Here is a 12,367-nt window from a genome sequence, read left to right as displayed (position 1 = left end):
ACCACACCCAGGTATTTCGAGACACTGACATCAGTGGACTCAGCCAAAAGGAGACTGAACTTCTCATCCCCCACATCTGATGTTACCTTTTTGAGAAAATAAGGAGCCAGTATTCCCCTAATCATTTCTGTGCACTTGGTGCGGTGCATTTGGAAGTTCGTTGCTGCCACAGAATCTGAAAAGGCAGCTTTGCAAGCCATACCTAAATGGTCGCATGCTAGCAGCGAATGCTATAGTAGCTTCTGCGCTTTTGCAGTTATCCACTTTTTTAACCAACTGTGGTAATGTAGACTGCGTTGTACGGTTTTGATTTATTTATATGCTTTGCTGTAGCACAATGTTTTTTCATGTCATACATTTTTGCAAGCATATCTGATTTGCAGTACGCACAGTATGCCTGACAATCATCCCCAATTACTGGCTTCAGCCACCCTTTAAATTCAGGTACAGACTCCCACTCTTTTCTGTAGTTCTGGCTGTACAATTTTGATTGAGACATGTTGATTGATGTTGTAAGTTCTGTTCAAGATCAAACATTTGTGACCAACTATATTCATTAGGTTTGTCCCGTCGAACGCATACATTGCTGGCCTGCTGCTGACGTCACTCACAATGCACTTTTGCAGCCAGGCACGTGTGTTGTAACTGAGTGTATGACGATAAAATCGTTTTTGTGTAATTTAGAGGGAAAATGTGTGCATTTTAGCGTTTGAGTCACTTTTCAGAAGTTGCTAAAAGTTCCAAATACATTTTTAAAAGTAGCTACATTTGTTGCTAGGTGCTGTTTAAAAATAAAGTTGCCAGTGTACTCTGAACATTTGAGACATTCAGATTTTCAACAAGCTGAAACGGGGATTATTTTTGTTAGGTAGCCCCCCCAACTACCAAATTTGTCAACATATGTTTCAATTGACGCGGTAGCTAGCTACGTGGCTATTTACCTAGCCAACTAACGTTACAAGCTAGCTAGTAACTGACTACTGTTAGTGACGTGAGTATAGTTAACTAACTCGCTACTCGAAACTGAACCATTGCTAGCGTTCCATCTTTCCTAGCCAGCTAGCTAACATTATCGTTTCCTGCAAACTTTTTTTGTGACAGGTACTGAAGCCAGTTAGCTAACGTTAGCATACCACAGTCTGGCCCTAGAGCTAGCAAAGTGTAGTTATCAGATTTTCCAGAATAGACAGGCCAACATTAACTTGTGTAACAGTGTAGGTTCCTCTCCGAGTCACTGATTGAAACGCACCACCGCTAACTAACTAGCCATTTCACATCGGTTACACTAGCATATGTTATTTAATTGCTCTTGAATAGTGTTATGCATGCACTTAAATCTTTAGCTAACAAGACATAACGTGACATTAAGCTCGATGCACCTGCATGACAGGTGTCTCCGGGCTTCAAAGAGGAGCAAAGCTGTCTATTAATTAACCACCGTGTGGCATTGAAATCAAAAGAACCAGCCCCATGACCACAGGTTGGGTGTGCCAGAGGGCGCAACATCAGGACAGAATCTATCTCCTGCTCATTGTCTTACCAGCACTACTTCTGCTCCTGATACTGTCTGTCCTACTCTTCAGGTGAGAAGACATGCCTTAACATGGGGGAAGCACACTTACACAACATTCCTGTCTGATATCGCTTCATTCTGTTGACAAAACAACTCTTACCATTTCATCAAATGCTGCAGCTGTGCCCTTTTCTGACAGTATCTATGCATATCTTCAGTTACAACTGAACTGCTGAAGCTTTGTTGCATGAGTTGGCTAAAACAATGGCCTGTCTTTGTGCACTAACATAAGTGCCAGCTTGTCCTTTGATGGATCTCAATATGACAGGCAAACAAATGCACACAGCTCTGTTGATGGAGAAGTGAGAGACAAGATTACTCATGGCTGATAGGTGGCACACTAATGATGGTAGCATCCCAAAATGACACTATTTCCTATGTAGTGCAGTCCTTTTGACCAGGACCCATATCAAAAGAAGTGGGAAATAGGGTGCCATTTGGGATGCTGATAACTGACCCATGTATAATTTCTTTATGACTGGTGACATTATCAAATCATTTGACATGGTGTGATGTTCTCTCTGCATGTTTTCAGATGGTTCATATGCAGCCTGGTGGTACGGTTCTTCCAAAACAAACTGGACACTGAGCTGAAGATAAAATCAGTGGGGCTCTTTTCAGTGCGTGGAATCATTATCCAGTTTCAGCCTGGTAGGTGACACCTCTGAGAGGCTTTGTTCACTTCACAATTACGCACAGCGTGTCGCTTATGAAATTCAATTTAAGGATGTGGATCTTTCCGATACATATCGAGCTAGATACATGGGCTCCGATACCATACAGGAATGATACGTTTTAGTTTGAAACGATTCGGTTTGTTTTGTTACGACGTAATAATATTTGTTGCATAAACACATTTTCCATTCTAAATTCAAATCTGCTGCTGATGGAGCTCATGAGCTGGGCCTCTCTGAGTTGGATTTGTCTGAGCTGATGTGTGTCTGTGTGTCTAAATGATGTATGTATATGTACTATGTAGGCCCCTGAGTTGAGCCATGAGGGAGACTAGGCTTCTACCACCCCACTACGACTTTTTAAGATTAGGGGGGCACTTTGGTTCTGAAATAACCCAGTAATTAACTTGTCTTTTGCGCTAGTAATGTATAAATATGTATTGTTTACGAATTAGCTATGACTCATTCCCAATGAGTGCATTTGGAAAGAGTACAGACCCCTTGACATTTTCCACATTTTATTACGTTGCAGCCTTTTTCTAAAATGGATAAAAAATATTTAAAAAATCCTCATCAATCTACACACACTACCCCATAATGACAAAGCAAAAACAGGTATTTAGAAAATGTAGCAAATTTATTACAAAAACAGAAATCCCTTATTTACATAAGTATTTAGACACTTTGCTAATTGACTCAAAATTGAGCTCAGGTGTGTCCTTTTGCCATTAATCATCCTTGAGATTTTTCTACAACTTCATTGGAGTCCGCCTGCGGTAAATGCAATTGATTGAACATGATTTGGAAATGCACACACATGTCTATATAAGGTCCCACAGTTGACAGTGCATGTCAGAGTTTGGAGTTTGCCAAAAGGCACCTAAAGGACTCTGACCATGAGAAACAAGATTCTCTGGTCTGATGAAACCAAGATTGAACTCTTTGGGCTGAATGCCAAGCGTCACATCTGGAGGAAACCAGGCACTGCTCATCACCTGGCCAATACCATCCCTACGGTGACACATGATGGTGGCAGCATCATGCTGTGGGGATGTATTTCAGCTGCAGGGACTGGGAACTAGTCCGGATCGAGGGAAAGATGAACGGAGCAAAGTACAGGGAAATCCTTGATGAAAACCTGCTCCAGAACACTCAGGATCTCAGACTGGAGCGACAGTTCACCTTTCAACAGGACAACGACCAAAAGCACATAGCCAAGACCGCAGGATTGGCTTCGGGACAAGTCTCTGAATGTCCTTGAGTGGACCAGCCAGAGCCTGGACTTGAACCCGATCCAACATCTCTAGAGAGACCTGAAAATAGCTTTGCGGCGACGCTCCTCATCCAACCTGACAGAGCTTTAGAGGATCTGCAGAGAAAAATGAGAGAAAGTTGGAGCGTCAGACTCAAGAGTCGAGGCTGTAATCGCTGCCAAAGGTGCTTCAACAAAGTACTGAGTAAAGGGTCTGAGTACTTGTGTCTGTGATATTTAAGTGCAAACATTTCTATAAACCAGTTTTTGCTTTGTCATTATGGGGTGTTGTGTGTAGATTGAAGGGAGAGGGCAATTTCATACATTTTAGAATAAGACTTAAATGTAACAAAATGTGGAAAAAGTGAAGGGGTCTGAATACTTTCTGAATGCACTCTATTTTGGGAAGGTAGAAATAATGTAATATAAGCAAAACATTTGTGAACCGGCAACTTGTAAGTTTTGAATCGATTTTCTGACTGATGCATGCTTCATTTGGGTCGGTTTGGGGTTCGCGTACTGATGCACTTGCATCTTGAACATTTTAATCGGTTACTGATGCGTGTCGGTGAATCGTTATATTCCTAGAAATCATGTTTCTCTGTCTTCATTGGGAAGGGTATTTATTTGTCTATTGTTTCTAGGTCAAACGTTGTAGATTAAATTACAACCTTCAACTCATGTAAGACTACAATTCGGTTTTAAACCAGGTGCATTTCTCTGTGTTTATTTCAGGAAATAGGATATGGATTTCAAGCAAACTTTTAAATCAGAACCTGCCGTGTGTGTTTTAAAGACATGTTTATACAATCTTATGACCTCATAACATAATTGCATATCTCTCAGCCTTCTTGCCCTTTTAAGGGAAAGGGCCCATGAATCATTCAACAGTACAAGGTTGTGAACTGTGTGTTTGTTTCTCAGGATGTGCCTGGTGTTGTGTGTGGGTGAGACCAGAGTGAGAGTGGACCTGCAACAGCCTCTGAGACCTCGGGCGCCTAAGCGCTGTGATGGAGGAGAGTCAGGGAAGGTTCCTCTTAGCCCCACAACCCTGCGGTTTATCTCCCAGGTAGGGACCAACACACAACTGTTTATATAAGAATGCTACTCACAAAATATTTTATGAAAAAAGTGCTCTCAGTTCACTCAGCTGCTGTCTGTCTTTGCTCTTAGCTGCTGTCCTTCCATATTGACTCCATCAACGTGATGGTGTTAAACCTAGCCCTGTCAGAGTCTCTATGGTACATGACCACCTCAAGTATTGACCTACTGCTCGCCCAGAGTAAACTGCCTAATACTCGGGCCCAGAGTCAAATATTTGCATATTATTAGTAGATTTGGATAGAAAACACTCTGAAGTTTCTAAAACTGTTTGAATGATGTCTGTGAGTATAACAGAACTCATATGGCATGCAAAAACCTGAGAAAAATCCAACCAGGAAGTGGGAAATCTGAGAATTGTAGTTCTTCTTTTGAATCCCTATCGAAACTACAGTGTCTGTGGGGTCACGTTGCACTTCCTAAGGCTTCCATTGGCTGTCAACAGCCTTTAGAAACGTGTTTCATCCTTCTTCTGTTACTGGGCAGAAAATAGGAGCTCAGTCAATGAGTGGACTGCCTGGGACCAGTGAGTTGTTTACTGCGCAGGCACGTTTGGTGCGCCGCTCCTTCTTTTTCCTCTGTAATGAATACGCTTTTGTCCGGTTGGAATATTATCGACGTTTTATGTTAAAAAGACCCTAAGGATTGATTGTAAACAACGTTTGACATGTTTCTACGAACGGTAATGGAACTATTTGACTTTTCGTGTCTGGATTTATGATCGCGCGTTATGCCTTTGGATAGTGATCTGAACGCACGAACAAAACTGAGGTATTTGGACATAAATATGGAGTATTTCTAACCAAAATAAAATTTCTTGTGGAAGTAGGAGTCCTAGGAGTGCATTCTGACGAAGATCAGCAAAGGTAAGAGAATATTTATAATACTAATTCTGAGTTTAGTTGACCCCAGAACTTGGCGGGTATCTGTATAGCTTGCTTTGATGGCTGAGCTATGTACTCAGAATATTGAAAAATGTGCTTTCTCCGTAAAGCTATTTTAAAATCTGACACAGCGTTTGCATTAAGGAGAAGTATATCTATAATTCTTTCAATAACTGTTGTACATTTTATCAACGTTTATGATGAGTATTTTTGTAAATTGATGTGCTCATTCACCGGAAGTTTTGGTGGGAATACATTTTCTGAACATCACGCCCCAATGTAAAATGGGGTTTTTGGATATAAATATGAACTTTATCGAGCAAAACATACATGAATTGTGTAACATGAAGTCCTATGAGTGCCATCTGATGAAGATCATCAAAGGTTGGTGAATATTTTAGCTGTATTTTTGGTTTTTGTGATGCATGTCCTTGCTTGGAAAATGTCTGTGGTTTTTCTTGTGAAGTTTATGTCCTAACGTAATCTAATTTTATGCTTTCGCCGTAAAGCCTTTTTGAAATCGGACAATGTGGTCAGATTAACGAGGAGTTTATCTTTAAAATGGTGTAAAATAGTTGATTTTTTGAGAAAATGAAATTATGAGATGGGACGTCTCAGGGACGTCTGGCGGAGACGTCCCTGAGCCTGGTGCTGTCTGGGGAGGTCAGCCTTCCAGAGCTGCGTCCAGGCCGACTGGCCCTGTGTGTGAGAACACTGCTGGCTACTGCTTCCACCTCCTCCTCTGGAGAGCACTCTCTCTGCAGACAGTGAGAAAGGGCAATGGGTTGCGTCCCAATGGCACCTTATTCCCTATGTAGTGCACTACTTTAGGGAGAAATGTGCCATTTGAGACGCAGACATGGTGTTATTGTATGGTTGTTGTGAGGTCATTTTGAGAACCATTCGGAGATGCATTATTCACAACCACTTCTGTCTGTCATTTTCTTTTAGAATGTGAAAAGGGTGAGTTTTTCCAGACTGAAGCAGTGGAGCAGTTTCATCAGCTGGTGCCCCAGAAGGTCAATGTGGAGTTTGAGAATACTAGTATAACCCTGTCCATGCACAGCCAGAAAAGGTCAGTCATAGGGCATGGCGTTAGTATGAATTATATTTTATGTGTTGGTTTGTGTTTCTGTTATTCCATTTTCTTCTTCCTTTGACTGTATATCTGAATCATCCAGACACTTGAACTGGACACTAAAGTCTCTGAAGGTGGGATACAGACGTGAGGACGAGCAGCTGTCGCTCAGGAGCTTCACCCCTGAGATGAGCTTCCCTCAGAGCAGCCTGGAGCTACTTCTGGAGGGTGAGTGGAGAGCTTGGCACCAGAAAGAAGTGTCACAAATGGCTATCTATTTCCTACATAGTGCACTATATAGGGAATAGGTTGCCATTTGTGATGTAGCCATAGAGGAGGGGACGAGAGGGTCTGGGAGGGTGGGGAAAATATCCATTCCTTGTTTGTGTATCATCAGATGGGCTTCTCCTCTCCCAGAGCAGACAGAGAATCCTTTGCCTTAACACCCTCAGGACTGTCTTGCAAGTGAGTGGTGTGGATTTGATTGATATGGTTACTAGTTTTCATAGTTGCATTGCATCATCATAGCTCTTTGCAAATATGTTTGACATTTGATCTCTTGTAAGAAATAAGTTTGTTCTGAAGTCTCCTGCTTATCTCCCACTCATGTCCCCAGGTGACATCAGTGGACATTTCAGGGTCAGTCACAGTCAACAACTGCATCATCCACTACCGTCACTAGGAGTTCTCCCATTGGCTAGACCTGTTTCCATGGGAACAGCTTATTCATCGGAAAACAGCTCATAGAAAGAGGTATGAGCATTTTCAACTGACAAACCAGACTGGAGAATGTCAAGCACACCAGTTGATTGCTTGAAACAGATGTAAAGACAATATCCAACAACATGCATTACTAACCTGACCCTATAACATGGTTTCTTTGTGATATTAACACTCTAATCCTCATGTTTCTGTTGTATCTGGTGGTATATTGTGGTGTGGAGTATTTGCATACCCTCCCGTCCTACAGGAACTTCCCCCATCTGGACGCCCCAGTGATGATCAGCTCCTCAGTGTCCAATGTCAATGTGTCTGTCCAGCTGGGAGACACCCCTCCCTTCGCCCTGGGCTTCATCTCAGTCAGCACAGGTACAGCACAACACACACTCACACAGGGCATGGTCAAAATATACTCCCGTTGCATTAAAGGTCAAGAATATGTTGTTGTGGGAACACAAAGTTTAGTCTTGCCTGGATAGGATTGACAGGAATGCCAATGAACAGCAGTGGGTATTTTTCTTCAGTTCATTCTGCTTTCAACATTGCAGTGGTTTCAGGAAGTCATGGTGCTAGAGCTGTTAAATCAACCCTTTCCAAACATACCAGGCCCTGATAGATTAGATAAGTCATCAGAAGTGTTTTTGTAAGGCACAGTCAGCTTTTTACTGTTCTGTAACACATGAACTACAATAACTTTATTCTTCTATATATGGTAATCAAATGCAATATCCATTTACATCACAGAATCATCACACACCTACACATAGTGAGTAGAGTTAAAGTTGCATCCCAAAGTGTAGTAATGTGACTTGTGATCTTCAGTAGATCTGAATATGTCATGTATAATGTAGCGATGCAGCACGTCCTGGACATCAGCACAAATGCAGAGAGCTTTCATTTCCAGAATGTTCACCGCCACCTCTCTCTGTCCTTGGAACACTTCTGGTGGAGGGTGGGCCAGGATCCCCACATGCAGCAGGCCCCCCCAACCCCCCTGGCAAACACGTGTGGGGGGAAGCCCTCATCCTCGACTCCCTTACACTGCAGGTAAGGCAGGCATACAAGGTAGGCAATAACTATTTAGGGTTACACACTCACTACTCCCCATGGTTTCAGCTGGGTTCCAATGATGTGATGAAGATCACCAAAATCAGGCTACAGGAATTCCTTACTTTTCTGAAATTACCATCTATTCATAAATCGTTGAAATTGACCTCTAAACCACGGGTCAAACTCATTCAACCGAGGGCCGAGTGTCTGCGGGTTTTCACTTCTCCCTTGTACTTGATTGATGACATAAGGTCACTAATTAGTAAGGAACTCTCCTCACCTGGTTGTCTACGTCTTCATCGAAAGGAAAAACCTAAAACCCCCACACACTATGCTCTCCATGGAATGAGTTTGACACCCCTGCTCTAAAAATACCCTTCTTTTCCTGTATTGACCTGATGATCACAGCCCTGATTTAGTATTTGACCAATACTACACCAGCCATTGTTATCTTTACTGTCTCTGTCACCCCAGGGGAGCTTCAACAAGTCCCAGAGTGAGTCCAGTAGCCATTCTGAGAGTGTGAGTGTGGAGTCCAGTGTGAGGGGCCTACAGCTGGAGGTGTCAGACCAGTGCCCTATGCCTGTCCCGCCTACTGTCCCTCTGTAACCTGGACAGCTGCAGGAAGCTGGAGGCCTCAGAGCAGCCAGATGTGGTGCCTGTACCTGTCCTTGTTGTTGGGACAACCTCCCCCAGTCATGGTGTCTTTTATTTTAAGATTGAGTGTAACCTGGAGGATGTCAATGTGTTCACACTCTCCAATGTAGCAGGTAAGTTAAATGGGAAGTGCTGTTTAGTGTGCATCCAAAATGGCACCCTATCCCCTATATAGTTCACTACAGCCCTATGGCCCCTGGTCAAAATTAGTGCACTATATAGGGCAGGGGTACTCAATTCATTCCGTACGAGGTCCGGAGCCTGCATGTTTTCTGCACCTGGTGTCCTAGTTCTAAATCACTCTCTGATTAAAGGGGAACAATGAAAAAATGCAGTGGCACTGGCTTCCAGTCCAGAGTTGAGTTTGAGGGCAATAGGGTGCCATTTTGGATGGACCCTTTAATATCCATCTCTGACTAGGCCTACATTGAGTATGGTAATTGGCTCCTGTGTTGTGCTAGGAGCTGTGTCTTTGCGGCTGGACACAGTGAAGGCCCAAGACTCGGCGGAAAGCTCCACGGTGTCTGTCCAGGGTGTGTGTGTGTCTGTGGTGAAGGCTCTCACAGAGACCATTGAGCCCTGCTGTCCTTCAGCCCAAACCCCCAACCCTATCCTCAGCCTCTCCATCCTGGCCGTCTGCTACCACGTCACCACTGGGAACGTGGAGGTAGGTTACAATTACTCATCCTACCGTCAGTCCATCAGGCTTATCAGTCCTATTCCTTCTTCTTGATTGACAGTGTTATTCAGATAAGTTCGCATGCATCGTTCTCTTCCCTTGTGCAGGTCCAGTGTCAAGAGGAGCTGACAGTGCAGTGGATGCCATCAGACCACATTTTTGTATCACCACGTGACAGAGAGCCAGGGTTGCTGGAATACTCTGTGTGACTCTCTAGGCCTGACAGAGAAAAGAGATGACGAGAGTTTAGCAGATCCACCAGAGAGTGGATTTACTAAGACTTCTCCAGCCCACAGCAGGGTCAAGGACCTGTCTGTGTGTTTAGAACTGGGCGGAACCCGCTTCACAGCCCAGGTGACGGAGCACAACTACCTTCTGCTGCACACACACGCCCTGTCCCTCTCCACTCACTCCGGCTCCATGAACATCCGCTCACCCCACATGTTTCTCAACTTCGACGGCAACAACATATTCTCCTTCAAGGGCTTGGAGGTCCAGACGCACCCAGGCCCTGGACCAACGCCACCTCTTTCCCTTCCTCTCCACCCAACACAACCGTGTCTGGGTGTTCACCTGCCTCTGCCTGGCTGTGGAGTTCCCCTACCAGTACAACTTCTCCAACTCCTTTGACAAGTTCATCAGCGTTCAGAAGTGGCTCAGACCAGACCCCAGGCCTCCAGCCAGGCCTTCAGCATCTGCCCCCAGATCTGGTCTTCAAGATCAGATAGTTCTCCTTCGTCTTCCTGGACGACGTGTTTGAGATCAAGCTAAGGGACAACTACGAGCTGATGAAGGACGAGAGCAAGGAGAGCTCCAAGAGGCTCCAGCTGCTGGACAAGAAGGTGGCTGACCAACGGAAGCAGCACGGAGAACTGCTGCCTGCCAGGAAGATAGAAGAGCTGTATACGTCTCTAGAGCGCAAACACATAGAGATCTACATCCAGCGCTCCCGTCGCCTCTACTCCAACACGCCCATGAGGAAGTCTCTTCTGACCTGGACAGTGTCCGACCTGGAGCTGGTGGCCCTGGCCGACCAGTCCCTCCACGGGCCGCAGCAAGTCCGCGAGCAGCTGAGGGACGTCGACGGAGTCAGCCCCTTCCCCAGAGAAGGGCTCCCCCAGGTAGTCCAGTGGTGCCGGGCAATCAAGTTCAACCTCACTGCCTTCTTGGGTGAGTGATGGGGTTGTGTCCCAAATGGAACCCAATTACCTTTTATAGTACACTACATTTGACCACTGCTCCGTACCTTAATTATTTATATTGATAATATTATCGTTATATTTAATCAAAATTATTTTTTCCCCCTTTGCCAGTGAGAATATGGGACTATCCTCGTTACCTGTTTGAGATCCGGGACTGGGCGCTGTCAGGCCGTCTGATCGGGACCGAGCAGGACGGGCAGGGCCGGGCTCGCCGCAGGCAGATGCTGCCACTAGGCCAGCCATGGGGAGATGAAACCGTCCACAGGAACATGCTGCCACTCAAGTTCTACTGCGATTTCAAATGTGAGTCAGGTGTTTCAATGAAGCACGAACCTCAAGGCGATCCTCATTTTTTGTGATCAACATTTGTATTTTCATCAGTCAGCAATAGACACATATCGGACGATCACATACAGTGCATTTGGAAAGTATTCAGACCCCTTCACTTTTTCCACATTTTGTTACGTTAAAGCGTTGCGTTATTCTAAAATGGATTCAAATAAAATAAAAAAATCCTCATCAATCTACACACAATACCCCATAATGACAAAGCGAGAACAGGTTTTTACAAGTATTCAGGCCCTTTGCTATGAGACTCAATTGAGGTCAGGTGCATTCTGTTTCCATTGATCGTCCTTGATATGTTTCTACAACTTGATTGGAGTCCACCTGATTGAATGTGGTTTGGAAAGGCACACACCTGTCCTATATAAGGTCCTACAGTTGACAGTGCATGTCAGAGCAAAAAACAAACCATGAGGTCGAAGGAATTGTCCGTAGTGCTCCGAGACAGGATTGTGTTGAAGCACAGATTTGGGGAAGGGTAACAAAACATTTCTGCAGCACTGAAGTTCCCCAAGAACACAGTGGCCTTCATCATTCTTAAATGGAAGAAGTTTGGAACCCCCAAGACTATTCCCAGAGCTGGTCAGGGCAGTGACCCCAAAAAAAAAAAACAATGGTCACTCTGACAGCGCTCCAGAATTCCTCTGTGGAGATGAGATAACCTTCCAGATGGACAACCATCTCTGCAACACTCCACCAATCAGACCTGAGTGGTAGAGTGGCCAGATGGAAGCCACTCCTCAGTAAAAGGCACATGACAGCCCACTTGGATTTTGCCAAAAGGCACCTAAAGGACTCTGACCAAGAGAAACAAGATTATCTGGTCTAATGAAACCAAGATTGAACTCTTTGGCCTGAATGCCAAGCGTCACGTCGGGAGGAAACCTGGCACCATCCCTACGATGAAGCATGGTGGTGGCAGCATCATGCTGTGGGGATGTTTTTTCAGCAACGGACTGAGAGACTAGTCAGGATTGAGGGAAAGTTAAACGGTCCAAAGTCTTACTTACTTACCAGGCTTACTTACTTACCAGTTATTGATGTGCAACAGTTATGCTTTACTATATATATATGTTCACTTGCCCTCAAGTCTCCATCGATGCTCTACATGTTGACCAGCCTGAAATCCACACCTGTCTCCACCCAACCAAT

At 44.5% G+C, this 12,367-nt stretch overlaps 1 pseudogene; it reads left to right on the top strand.

Annotated features, from left to right (window-relative positions):
- Positions 1-4,424: 4,424 nt before the first annotated feature.
- LOC106581075 (protein KIAA0100-like) lies at positions 4,425-11,416 on the top strand (annotated as a pseudogene).
- Positions 11,417-12,367: the final 951 nt, after the last annotated feature.

This window comes from Salmo salar, chromosome ssa20 (genome assembly GCF_905237065.1).
Source record: "Salmo salar chromosome ssa20, Ssal_v3.1, whole genome shotgun sequence".
Lineage (NCBI taxonomy): Eukaryota > Metazoa > Chordata > Actinopteri > Salmoniformes > Salmonidae > Salmo > Salmo salar.
The sequence above is the reverse complement of the archived record's forward strand: the minus strand, read 5'-3'. Positions and strand labels throughout refer to the sequence as shown.